The following is a 13,426-nucleotide window of genomic DNA, read 5'->3' on the forward strand; positions in this document are numbered from 1 at the left end:
ATCCATTGTTTAATTCCTGACAAAAGAGACCTTTTTCTAGTTATTTTCACTGACTTTAAAGGTTTAAATTATTTTCACAATGAAATATTCTTAGTTTCTTTTTTTTTTTGACTGTGTACCTTGGTTAATCTGACTTTACATCATTATGTTGACTATAATTCATCTTAATGAGCATGAATTTACTATAAATATTTTAAAATTCTTGACTTACTTAAGACAAAATTACATTACATGAAAAGGTACTAAAATTACCATCAGCTGTCCTTTATTCATTAACAACCTCATTACAAAACTATTAGGATGTATAGTTCACTATAAAGATGATCAGGGCATCTTTACAACTGAGTAATTGAAAAGATTTTTGTCATACTTTAAAAGGGCCTTAGCCAAGAACAAGAACTTAGATTAGTTTTGCATTGAAATCTATGCCCATTTTAAAAAATAGTTTTATTGATGTATAATTTAAATATAATAAATGATGTATATTTAAAATTTATAATTCTATATGTTCATAATCATGTGCAACAACACTACAATCAGGAGAATGAAGATTTAGCTATTATATTTTAATATTATTTATCTTCAAAGAAAGTCATAGTTATTTTTATCTTTTACTTTAACCTGTGAGTTTTAGGGGTCCATTTGAAATTGGGTAATTTTTCAAGAATGATGGTCTATACAGATCCAGTAAGGTAAATACCACTGACCCCATCACACCATCACAGTGACAAAAGCAGCAACACTGAAGATCCCAGAGGCCTATGCATGGATGCTTCTGCTCCCTAGAACAAACACGGGCATCTTTGCTGGTAACCACAGGACGGTCCTCACAGTTCATAAAATTGCATTGCTGCAGTTAGCTGACATTTCTTAGTGTTTATTCATAAGCAAAAGTATTTTGTGTCTCAGAATTTTTACCTACTATGTTCTGTTCCCCAAGGTTCTGTTTCTGATGTTTTTTCATTTGTACTTTTGGGTATTGTTTTATTTAAAATTTAAAAATAGATTTAGGTAGATCATAACTTAAATGTCTCTGGTAGTTAAGTAAATAGGAACCTGGACAAAAGAAATTCAAAGAAGCTTAGAATTCTCTAGAATAATGTTCCTTACAATAAAAATACCAATATATTGAAGGCTTAAAATGAATTTCCCAGGTTAAGAAAATGAAAGTTCTTGTGGTCCTGTTGAAATTAAAATATAGGTCACAGGAAATTGTATTTTTAATTTGTATGGCTTTACATGAAAAATGAACTCAATTGAAACAACTTGGAGGTGAGTCATTCCCTTTGTAGATTAGAATTCATTAGTTTCAATAAATATTTTTTTCTTTGAAAATATTCTATTGATGTAACAAATTTCTATTCTGAAATCAGAGAAAAATCATGGGAGGAATTATGACTGTATGCTCAGTCCATAACTTTGAGATATATTCATACAGATGTAATATAAAAAGAAATATCTTTTTAGACTTTTTGAAAACCTCTATTTGTTCCTAGACTGCAAAGGATATTCATTATAGTGTATAATTATTTAAGAATGCTAAATTACTATCAGAGGGCAATGGGGGCAAGTTTTATTTGAAAACAATGTATAATTAACTTACCAATGGATTCCTAGTAACTATAGCATAATATTATGTAATAAAAATAATATATGATAAAGTATAACACATCATCATAATAAAAAATTACATATAACACATTATTTAATAATTTAATATGTAATATTTTAATATATGAATATTTATAAAATCTGTATATATTACATATTATTACATATAATAATATTGAATATAAGAATATAATAGGATAATTATATGCTATTTTATTTGATGGAACCTAATAATTCTAATAATGCTGGGCCATAACATACATGCACTAAATAGTCATTAAATGAGTGATATACTAAAACAAAAAATAGATCTTAAGTGTTCTTACTATAATAATGTAAACTTTATTTTAAAAAGAAATAATATATTTGAGAGTAGTTTTTCTAAGCTAATGACACACAATGATATATTATCCAACTTGAACTTTTAAAAATATAGTAGCAGTATTTGAGAGGATAAAAGTTTCCATAACAGAAACATAGAGAAAAATAATGATTTACTATGCTTTCCAAATACATCAATATTAGATGAATACATATGTAAGTGCCAAAGCAGGAAAATAATGTGTGGAATGCGGAACATCGTATTTTGATTTCATCAAATTGGTTCTTTCTTAGAAGAAGTCTTAAAAAACATCTCTTTCCCCAAATACACACTTTTTCCTTTGCAAACATTGCTTCCTCTTTTTGTCTTCCTCTTCTTTCTTTTTTCTCTTTGTTTTTTGTCCTCTCCTATTTATTCTCAAAGTTGCTTATTTTATAGTCAATGAGTTCTGATCATGGCAGAATTCCCCAGAAAGGATTGACAAGAGTTTCATTTTATTTTTCTTTTTTTTTTTTTTTTTTTTTTTTTATTTTTATTTTTATTTTTTTTTTAATTTTTTATTGTGGGTTGTTCAAAACATTACAAATTTCTTGACATATCATATTCCACACTTTGATTCTAGTGGGTTATGAACTCCCACCTTCACCCCATACACAGATTGCAGATTCACATCAGTTACACATCCATTGATTTACAAATTGCCATACTAGTGTCTGTTGTGCTCCGCTGCCTTTCCCATCATCCACCCTCCCCCCTCCCCACCTCTCCCCTCCCCTCCCCTCCTCTCTCTCTACCCCCTCCACTGTATAACCCTGAGGGTCTCCTTCCATTACCGTGCAATTTACCTTCTCTCTCCCTTTCCCTCCCACCTCTCATCCCTGTTAAATGTTAATCTTCTTCTCCTGTTCTTCGTCCCTACTCTGTTCTTAGTTACTTTCCTTATATCAAAGAAGACATTTGGCATTTGTTTTTTAGGGATTGGCTAGCTTCACTTAGCATAATCTGCTCTAATGCCATCCATTTCCCTGTAAATTCTATGATTTTGTCATTTTTTAATGCAGAGTAATACTCCATTGTGTATAAATGCCACATTTTTTTATCCATTCGTCTATTGAAGGGCATCTAGGTTGGTTCCACAGTCTTGCTATTGTGAACTGTGCTGCTATGAACATCGATGTAGCAGTGTCCCTGTAGCATGCTCTTTTTAGGTCTTTAGGGAATAGACCAAGAAGGGGAATAGCTGGGTCAAATGGTGGCTCCATTCCCAGCTTTCCAAGAAATCTCCATACTGCTTTCCAAATTGGCTGCACCAATCTGCAGTCCCACCAGCAATGTACAAGTGTACCCTTTTCCCCACATCCTCGCCAGCACTTGTTGTTGTTTGACTTCCTAATGGCTGCCAATCTTACTGGAGTGAGATGGTATCTTAGGGTGGTTTTGATTTGCATTTCTCTGACAGCTAGAGATGTTGAGCATTTTTTCATGTACTTGTTGATTGACTGTATGTCCTCCTCTGTGAAGTGTCTGTTCAGGTCCTTGGCCCATTTGTTGATTGGGTTGTTTGTTCTCTTATTGTCTAATTTTTTGAGTTCTTTGTATACTCTGGATATTAGGGCTCTATCTGAAGTGTGAGGAGTAAAGATTTGTTCCCAGGATGTAGGCTCCCTATTTACCTCTCTTATTGTTTCTTTTGCTGAGAAAAAACTTCTTAGTTTGAGTAAGTCCCATTTGTTGATTCTAGTTATTAACTTTTGTGCTATGGGTGTCCTATTGAGGAATTTGGAGCCCGACCCCACCGACTGTAGATCGTAGCCAACTTTTTCTTCTATCAGACGGCGCGTCTCTGATTTGATATCAAGTTCCTTGATCCATTTTGAATTCACTTTTGTGCATGGCGAGAGAAAGGGATTCAGTTTCATTTTGTTGCATATGGATTTCCAGTTTTCCCAGCACCATTTGTTGAAGATGCTATCCTTCCTCCATTGCATGCTTTTAGCCCCTTTATCAAATATAAGATAGTTGTAGTTTTGTGGATTGGTTTCTGTGTCCTCTATTCTGTACCATTGGTCCACACGCCTGTTTTGGTACCAGTACCATGCTGTTTTTGTTACTATTGCTCTGTAGTATAGTTTGAAGTCTGGTATCGCTATACCGCCTGATTCACACTTCTTGCTTAGCATTGTTTTTGCTATTCTGGGTCTTTTATTTTTCCATATGAATTTCATGATTGCTTTCTCTATTTCTACAAGAAATGCCATTGGGATTTTGATTGGCATTGCATTAAACTTATAGAGAACTTTTGGTAATATCGCCATTTTGATGATGTTAGTTCTGCCTATCCATGAACAGGGTATATTTTTCCATCTTCTAAGATCTTCTTCTATTTCTCTCTTTAGGGTTCTGTAGTTTTCATTGTATAAGTCTTTCACCTCTTTTGTTAGGTTGATTCCCAAGTATTTTATTTTTTTTGAAGATATTGTGAATGGAGTGGTTGTCCTCATTTCCATTTCAGAGGATTTGTCGCTGATATACAGGAATGCCTTTGATTTATGCGTGTTGATTTTAAATCCTGCCACTTTGCTGAATTCATTTATTAGCTCTAATAGTTTCTTTGTAGACCCTTTTGGGTCTGCTAGGTATAGAATCATGTCATCTGCAAATAGTGATAATTTAAGTTCTTCTTTTCCTATTTTTATGCCTTTAATTTCTTTCGTCTGTCTAATTGCTCTGGCCAGTGTTTCGAGAACTATGTTGAAGAGAAGTGGAGAGAGAGGGCATCCCTGTCTTGTTCCAGATTTTAGAGGGAATGCCTTCAGTTTTTCTCCATTCAGAATAATGCTAGCCTGAGGCTTAGCATAGATTGCTTTTACAATATTGAGGTATGTTCCTGTTATCCCTAGTTTTTCTAGAGTTTTGAACATAAAGGGATGCTGTACTTTGTCAAATGCTTTTTCCGCATCTATCGAGATGATCATATGGTTCTTATTTTTAAGTCTATTGATGTGGTGAATAACATTTATTGATTTCCGTATATTGAACCAGCCTTGCATCCCAGGGATGAATCCTACTTGATCATGGTGTACAATTTTTTTGATATGTTTTTGTATCCGATTCGCCAGAATTTTATTGAGGATTTTTGCATCTAGGTTCATTAGAGATATTGGTCTGTAGTTTTCTTTCTTTGAAGTGTCTTTGTCTGGTTTAGGTATCAGGGTGATGTTGGCCTCATAGAATGAATTTGGAAGTTCTCCCTCCTTTTCTATTTCCTGAAGTAACTTGAAAAGTATTGGTATTAGTTCTTCTTTAAAGGTTTTGTAAAATTCTGCTGTATACCCATCCAGACCTGGGCTTTTCTTAGTTGGTAGTCTTTTTATGGTTTCTTCTATCTCCTCAATTGATATTGGTCTGTTTAGGTTTTCTATATCCTCCTGACTCAATCTGGGCAGATCATATGACTTAAGAAATTTATCTATGCCTTCACTATCTTCTAATGTATTGGAGTATAAGGATTCAAAATAGTTTTTGATTATCTTCTGTATTTCTGAAGTGTCTGTTGTGATATTGCCTTTTTCATCCCGTATGCTAGTAATTTGAGTTCTCTCTCTTCTTCTCTTCACTAGCATCGCTAAGGGTCTGTCGATTTTGTTTATTTTTTCAAAGAACCAACTTTTAGTTTTGTCAATTTTTTCAATTGTTTCTTTTGTTTCGATTTCATTAATTTCAGCTCTGATTTTAATTATTTCTTGCCTTCTACTTCTTTTGCTGTTGTTTTGCTCTTCTTTTTCAAGGATTTTGAGAGGAAGTATGAGATCATTTATTTGTTGGTTTTTTCTTTTTTTAAGGAATGAACTCCAAGCAATGAATTTTCCTCTTAGAACTGCTTTCAATGTGTCCCATAGATTCCGATATGTTGTGTCTGTGTTTTCATTTATCTCTAAGAATTTTTTAATTTCCTCCTTGATGTCTTCTATAACCCATTGATCATTCAGTAACCTATTGTTCATTCTCCAATTGATGTATGCTTTTTCCTTCCTTCTTTTACCGTTGATTTTCAGTTTCATTCCATTATGATCAGATAAGATGCATGGTAATATCTCTACTCCTTTATATTGTCTAAGAGTTGCCCTGTGACATAATATATGATCTATTTTTGAGAAGGATCCATGTGCTGCTGAGAAAAAAGTGTAACTGCTTGATGTTGGGTGGTATACTCTATATATGTCAATTAGGTCTAGGTTATTAATAGTGTTATTGAGTTCTATAGTTTCCTTATTCAACTTTTGTTTGGAAGATCTGTCCAGTGGCGAGAGAGGTGTGTTGAAGTCTCCCATGATTATGGTGTGGTGGTCTATTAGACTCTTGAACTTGAGAAGAGTTTGTTTGACGAACATAGCTGCACCATTGTTTGGGGCATAAATATTTATGATTGTTATGTCTTGGTGGTGTATGGTTCCCTTAAGCAGTATGTAGTGTCCCTCTTTATCTCTTTTGATTAACTTTGGCTTGAAATCTATTTTATTTGATATGAGTATGGACACGCCTGCTTGTTTCCGAAGTCCATATGAGTGATATGATTTTTCCCAACCTTTCACCTTCAGCCTATGTATGTCTTTTCCTATCAAATGCGTCTCCTGTAGGCAGCATATTGTTGGGTCTTGTTTTGTGATCCATTCTACTAGCCTGTGTCTCTTAATTGGTGAGTTTAAGCCATTAACATTTAGGGTTATTATTGAGATATGGGTTGTTCTTCCAGCCATATTTGTTTATTTCTGTTACTAAACATTGTTTGTTTTCCTCTTTGATTGTTTCCCCCCCCCCTTTACTGTCCTACCTCCCACTGTTGGTTTTCATTGTTATTTTCCATTTCCTCTTCCTGTAATACTTTGGCTAGGATGTTTTGAAGAGATGGTTTTCTAGCTGCGAATTCTTTAAACTTTTGTTTATCGTGGAAGGTTTTAATTTCATTCTCCATCCTGAAGCTTAATTTCGCTGGATACACAATTCTTGGTTGGAACCCATTATCTTTCAGTGTTTGAAATATGTTATTCCAGGATCTTCTAGCTTTCAGAGTCTGTGTTGAAAGATCAGCTGTTATCCTGATTGGCTTGCCCCTAAATGTAATCTGCTTCCTTTCTCTTGTAGCTTTTAAAATTCTCTCCTTATTCTGTATGTTGGGCATCTTCATTATAATGTGTCTAGGTGTGGATCTCTTATGATTTTGCACATTCGGCGTCCTGTAGGCTTCTAGGATTTGGGATTCTGTCTCATTCTTCAAGTCTGGGAAGTTTTCTTGTATTATTTCATTGAATAGACTGCTCATTCCTTTGGTTTGGAGCTCTGTACCTTCCTGTATCCCAATGACTCTTAAGTTTGGTCTCTTAATGTTATCCCATATTTCTTGGATGTTCTGCTCATGGTTTCTTAACAGTCTTGCTGAGCTGTCTATGTTCTTTTCCAGTTGAAATACTTTGTCTTCATTGTCTGATGGTCTATCTTCTAAGTGTTCTACTCTGTTGGTAGTATTCTCCATTGAGTTTTTAAGTTGGTTTATTGCTTCCTGCATTTCTAGGATTTCTGATTGCTTGTTTTTTATAACCTCTATCTCCCTGTATAGTTGATCCTTTGCTTCCTGGATTTGTTTGCGTAATTCGTTGTCGAAGTGATCTTTCATTGTCTGATTTTGCTGTTTAATGTCTTCCTTGATACTCCAGATCATCTGAAGCATGTATATCCTGAATTCTTTATCTGACATTCCATCTGCTGCAGCTGTTACCTCTTCTAAAGTTGCGTTGACCTGCATTGCTTGTGGTCCTTTCTTTCCTTGTCTTTTCATACTGCTTGCGTATCTTTCCTGCAGGTGCGGGCGGCGGCTCTGCTCTCTCCTTATTCCAATTGGGGTGTCGTGGCTACCACGCCGGCAGGTCACTGGGCCTGTTCTGGGAGCTGGTGGCGGCTCTGTTCTGCCCCTACTCCAATTGGGGTGACGTGTCTGTCTTACCAGCAGGCCACTGGGCCTGTCCCGCTGGTCGGTCGCAGATCTGCCCACCTTTCGGGCACGGGTGGAGGCTCTGCTTTGCCCCTACTCCAATTGGGGTGTCGTGACTACCCCGCCTGCAGGATGCTGGGTCTGTTCCTGGCAAGGGAGGCGACTCTGCTCTGTCACTACTCCAATTAGGGTGGTGTTTGTACCCCGCCGGCAGGCTCCTGGGCCTGATCCGCCGGTCTGTTGTAGGTCTGCCTACCTTGAAGGCGCGGGCGGCGGATCTGCCCTGCCCCTCCTACCACGCCTGCGGACCCCTGGGCCTGATCTGCAGGTTGATCACTGGTCTGCTCACCCTGGGGGCACGGGTGGCGGTTCCGCTCCACCCCCACTCCAATTGGGGTCACGTGACCACCACACCGGCAGGGCCTGATCCGGGCGTGGGATAAGGATCTGCTCTGCCCCTACTCGAGTTGGGGTGACGTGTGTACCACACTGGCAGGCCACTGGGCCTGACCCGCCAGGCTGTCACAGGTCTGTTTACCTTGCAAGCGCGAAGGGCGGCTCTGCCCTGCCCCTCCTACCACGCCCATGTACTACTGGGTCGTGGGTCTGCCCACCTGGCGGGTGTGGGTGGCGGCTCCGCTCCGCCCCCTCTCCAATTGGGGTCACGCGGTCACCACGCTGGCGAGCCGCTGGGCCTGCTCCGGGGGCTGGCGGCGGCCTGGCTCCTTCCCTCTGGCTCGAGGACAAATTGAGGAGACTCGGGTGACTGAGCCTCACCCCCCTTACCAGGAGACCAACTGCTTATGTCACCGCTGGTATTGATGAAGATCTCTCCTCCACCGCTTTCTGCTGACATCAGATCTCTGCCATGTTGGTATCCTATGCGAATGGCAGCATTTCGTTCCCCTTGCCAGGCAACCCAAGCAACGGGTGAGTCCTGACCAGCCCTCAGCAGGACCTGGACCGAGACGCAGTTTCCGCGGGCTCCTAGCCCTGGTCCAGGGAAGTTCCGGGAGCCGGAACTCGGCCGCTCCATGCTCGGTGTAAGCTCCTATAAGTGTAAGCTCCAAGAAGCAGCCCCCACGGGCTCAGTTCCGGGAGCCGGAATTCGGCCGCTTAGTGCTCGGTGTAAGCTCTGATAGTAGCAGGGTCCAAGAAGCAGCCTCCGCGGGCTCCGCAGCCCTGAGCCAGGGCGGTTCCGGGACGGTTCCGGGAGCCGGAACTCGGCCGCTCTGTGCTCGGTGTAAGCTCCTATAAGTGTAAGCTCCAAGAAGCAGTCCCCGCGGGCTCAGTTCCGGGAGCTGGAATTCGGCTTCTTGGTGTTTCGTGTTTGCTCTGATAGTAGCAGGGTCCAAGAAGCAGCCTCCGCAGGCTCCGCAGCCCTGGGCCAGGGCGGTTCCGGGACGGTTCCGGGAGCCGGAACTCGGCCGCCGTGCGCTCCGTGTTCACTCCGATAAGATCAGATTTTAAGAAGCCCCCAGGCGCTGAACCCTAGCAATCTGTCTGCAAGCCGCAGGCGAATTGCAGCCTGAAATTACCTGTTCTATGGCTGAATGAGCTGCGGTCAGTCAAAAACAGGTGTGGTGACGTCAGTTTACCAACATGGTGGCTGCTGGCCTCCTCTGTGGTCTGACCGGTGTGGAGAACCGAGATGGACCCCTTCCTTCCCCCGTCTCGAACCCAGAATTCAGCCCTGAGTGCGGTGCTTGCGCGTCTGGCAGAAACTGCAGCGCTGTAACCCTGCGTCTCTATCCCAGCGCGCCTTGCAGACTCTAGCCGCGGGGCGATTTGCTTAATAAGCAGTTACCCTCCGTGCGACAAACCTCTCGCGTTTGAGTCCCCGTAGCCGATCCTCATGCGATGGAAATCCTTCCTCTAGGTTCCGGCGCACCCCACTATTGCTGGAAATTCCTAACAAGATATCCTTTAGCCGTCCTGACTTGTCATACTCCCACACAGTGAAGCAGCACACGGGGGTAATGCACTCCCCTCGCCGCCATCTTCCCTCCCTCTCATTTTATTTTTCTCTGACCCATTTTCCTTGTCTGTGCTGCATTTTATGGCAATTTTCTGGGATGCTGCTCTCTATAACTCAGTTTCAGAAACAGACACAGGGGAGTGGATCAAAATTGTTCTAGAAGTGGTGTTGAGGAAGACAATGGTGATCCTTTCTTTTATTGCATAAATGAATTTTGGAGGACAATGTAATCCATGTTAAACTTTGAAATTTTTTTTCTTTGTTTTTCAAGACTGATTGCCTTCCATTTGGTTCTTTTTATGCTCTTTTATTTAATCCTGATAGCTACCTCAAATATCATATGTGTTATTCAAGGCCAACATGATTGGCAAATGAGGTATCAACTTCCAGGATCTTGTTTTAAAACGTTTTTTTTTTTTTCCCCAGATTTCATAGTTTTGTGACTTTATGATTAATGTCTAATTTTCTAGGTTTATATTATGCCTAGACATATATTATGCCTAGAAAAGGCATATATGAAACAGTTCAATGTTTTTTAGATAATTAGTGTCTTTAAAGATGTACGGAGTATTGAGTCTGCCCTTAATCAAAAGTTGACTTCATAAATGGCCATTTTCCCCTGAAATTTGGATTCTCTCTCAATAATTTATAAAGGATATGTTTGCAAAATATTTTTTGAAATATTCTAAGCTTACAACTCAAAACACTGGACTAGTAACCAGGAAAAATAATCTATACAATACACTGGCTAGAAATCTGTGGACTTTGTAATCATATAAATATGAATTTAAAAATTATTCTTTGTGGGCTGGGGCTGTAGCTCAGTGGTAAAGCATTTACCTTGCATGTGTGAGGCCCTGGGTTCAATCCTCAGCAATACATAAAAATAAAAAAGATATTGTGTGTTCATCTACAACTAATTAAATTTTTGAAAAATTATTCTTTGATTTGTTTTCTCAAAGACCAACCACTCAATTACTACATGCCTCAGTTTTTTGTTCTGTAAAAACAGGAAAACTATAAATAACTCCCTCATAATACAATTCTAAGGATTTCATCATGCAACAGGAAAGTCACCATCCATAGATGTTGGCTCCTCTTAAGGGTACAATAGGTTACAGTTAATTGTTAGTTTGGGTAGCCTTGCAGTTTAAGTTCATCTCTGGATATGTGCATTTGGCCTGATGAGTCAGTTCCTGTTAGACTAAATCTCTGATTAGTATCAACAATATATTCTAAAAAATAGAGACATAAAAAAAAAGATTATGAAGAATTCACAAAAACAAGACAAGATTCATACTTTCACCAGTTTATTCAACAATTTACTGGAGATTCTAGCCATGGTAATAAAGTGATTAAAAAATAGGGCTGGGATTGTGGCTCGGTGGCAGAGCACTTGCCTCTCATATATGAGGTACTAGGTTCTATTCTCAGCATCACATAAAAATAAGTAAATCAAATAAAGGTATTGTGTCCATCTACAACTAAAATAAATAAATAAATAAATAGTAAAAGGAAAAGAAGTAGTGAAGTGTTTATATTTGTAAATAATATATTTATTGACATAGAAAATTCAAATAACACATAAAACAAGCGCTAAAATACTGAAAAAAATCAACATTTTATTTAAACTGATAGCAAAAATTAATTCCATTAACAATATCAATTTTGAATACATTTGTTAAAGTGTATGAGTACCTATATTCTGAAAACTACAAAACATTTTGTAGTTGAATAAGTGAAGAAGACTTAAACACCTTCATGAAGTGGACATCTTAAGAAGGCTAAAATATATCTCACCTCAAAACAATATATGAGTTCTATTTCATTCCAAAAAAGTATTTCAGGTATGTTTTGGTAGAAATGAAAAGATAACTATAAAATGTATATGCAAATGGTAAGGTGAAGAGTATCTGAAGCAATGTTTGAAAAAGAACAAAACTGGAGAATTTTTACTGCTTAATTTCAATCCTCTAAGGCTATAGTTGTCATAACAGTTTGATGCTGGTATAGTGACTGACAGATAAATAAAACAGAAGAATTAACCAGGAATGGAAACTCGCATTCCTATGGTCATTTGATTCCTGACAAAGAAAGTAATTCAATCCAGTGGTAAAGAGAAAGTTTTTCAATAAATAATGTTGGAAAAACTGGATATCTCTATGAAGGAAAATAAAATTCAACTCCTTCCTCCCACAATATGAAAAAATCAATTCAAGATGGATCATTTACCTAAATGTAAAATGTAAAAGTGTAAAAGGAGAAAAGGAACACATAAATAATAGTTTTATGACTTTGCATATAAATGTCATAGAAGCAATAAATTATATGTTAGAATATATAATATTAAACAATCAAAATGTTACAAAAATAACATTCAAAAAATAAATGAGCAAGAAACTCACACTGAAAGATAAAATATCTTTTTCCAACAAATATGTAAATAAATAGAGACACACATAGTCATGAGGTGCATGAAGATGGTTAGTTTGGTGGATGATGAACTGCATAAAGATAGTAGACCCATAAGATTGTATCACCTTATGACAGAGCCATCTTATTTCATGTAAGGCCTCGTTATGTAAATGTTTGTGCAATGATGAAATAGCCTAACCATGCATTTCTCAAAGTGAATATCAATCATTAAAATGACAATTTTTAATATGAGCCACTGATTTACTAGACATTTCTGAAAAGAGTATGTAGGTGTCACTTAACCCAAATGTCAAAAAGACCAATGTTGTTAGTATCAGAATGTGGTATGGCTTCTCATTTTCTTAAAGATGAAAAGGAATTTTAATTGTGGGGAAGCTTAACTTATTGATTTTTTTGGTAGTTTTCGTGAGTTTTTGCATCATCTTTTTTCACCTATTTCTAGTTCTGATTTGCTAATATTATTACTTCCTGATTTTTATTTTAATTGTTTATTTTAAATGTTCTTAGTATTGGAAAAATGCTGGTTGGTGTACTTGGAAAAACTATGAATTGTGACATTGTTGAGTGGACTATTTTATGTTAACATGTCAAACTTATTAGAGTACAAGTCTTCTCAATGCTTACTGATTTTCACTTGCTTACCAGTTACTAAGAGAATGGACATCTTCAACTATAATTGTTTATTGATCTTCTTCTTTATTTTTCTTTTTCAAAACCAAAAAAAGTAGAAAAGAAACACAGATAAATATATCTTGAAACTCTATAATTTGATTCACACACATTTAAATAGCTATGTCTTTATGCATTGATCTCATTTGACATGGCTCCTTTAATCACCAGTAGTATTACTTTTTCTGAAGTTTAGCTCATCTGACATTAGTATGGCTGATACAGTTGTGTTTGATTAATTTTGCATGATCTATCTTTAGAATCCTGTAACTCTTTATCACTTTAATTATGCTTAAATGATTTTTTAGGTAGTTTATAATTGGTGCTGCTTTATATCCAGTCTTGAAGATTTTTAATTTTGATTTGGATTAGATGATTTATACTCCAGTACTTACCAATATATTGGTATTTTCCCCTACTATCT

The sequence above is a fragment of the Marmota monax genome, unplaced genomic scaffold (genome assembly GCF_021218885.2).
Source record: "Marmota monax isolate L192 unplaced genomic scaffold, Marmota_monax_Labrador192_F-V1.1 WCK01_AAM20220418_F8-fsc01035, whole genome shotgun sequence".
NCBI lineage: Eukaryota > Metazoa > Chordata > Mammalia > Rodentia > Sciuridae > Marmota > Marmota monax.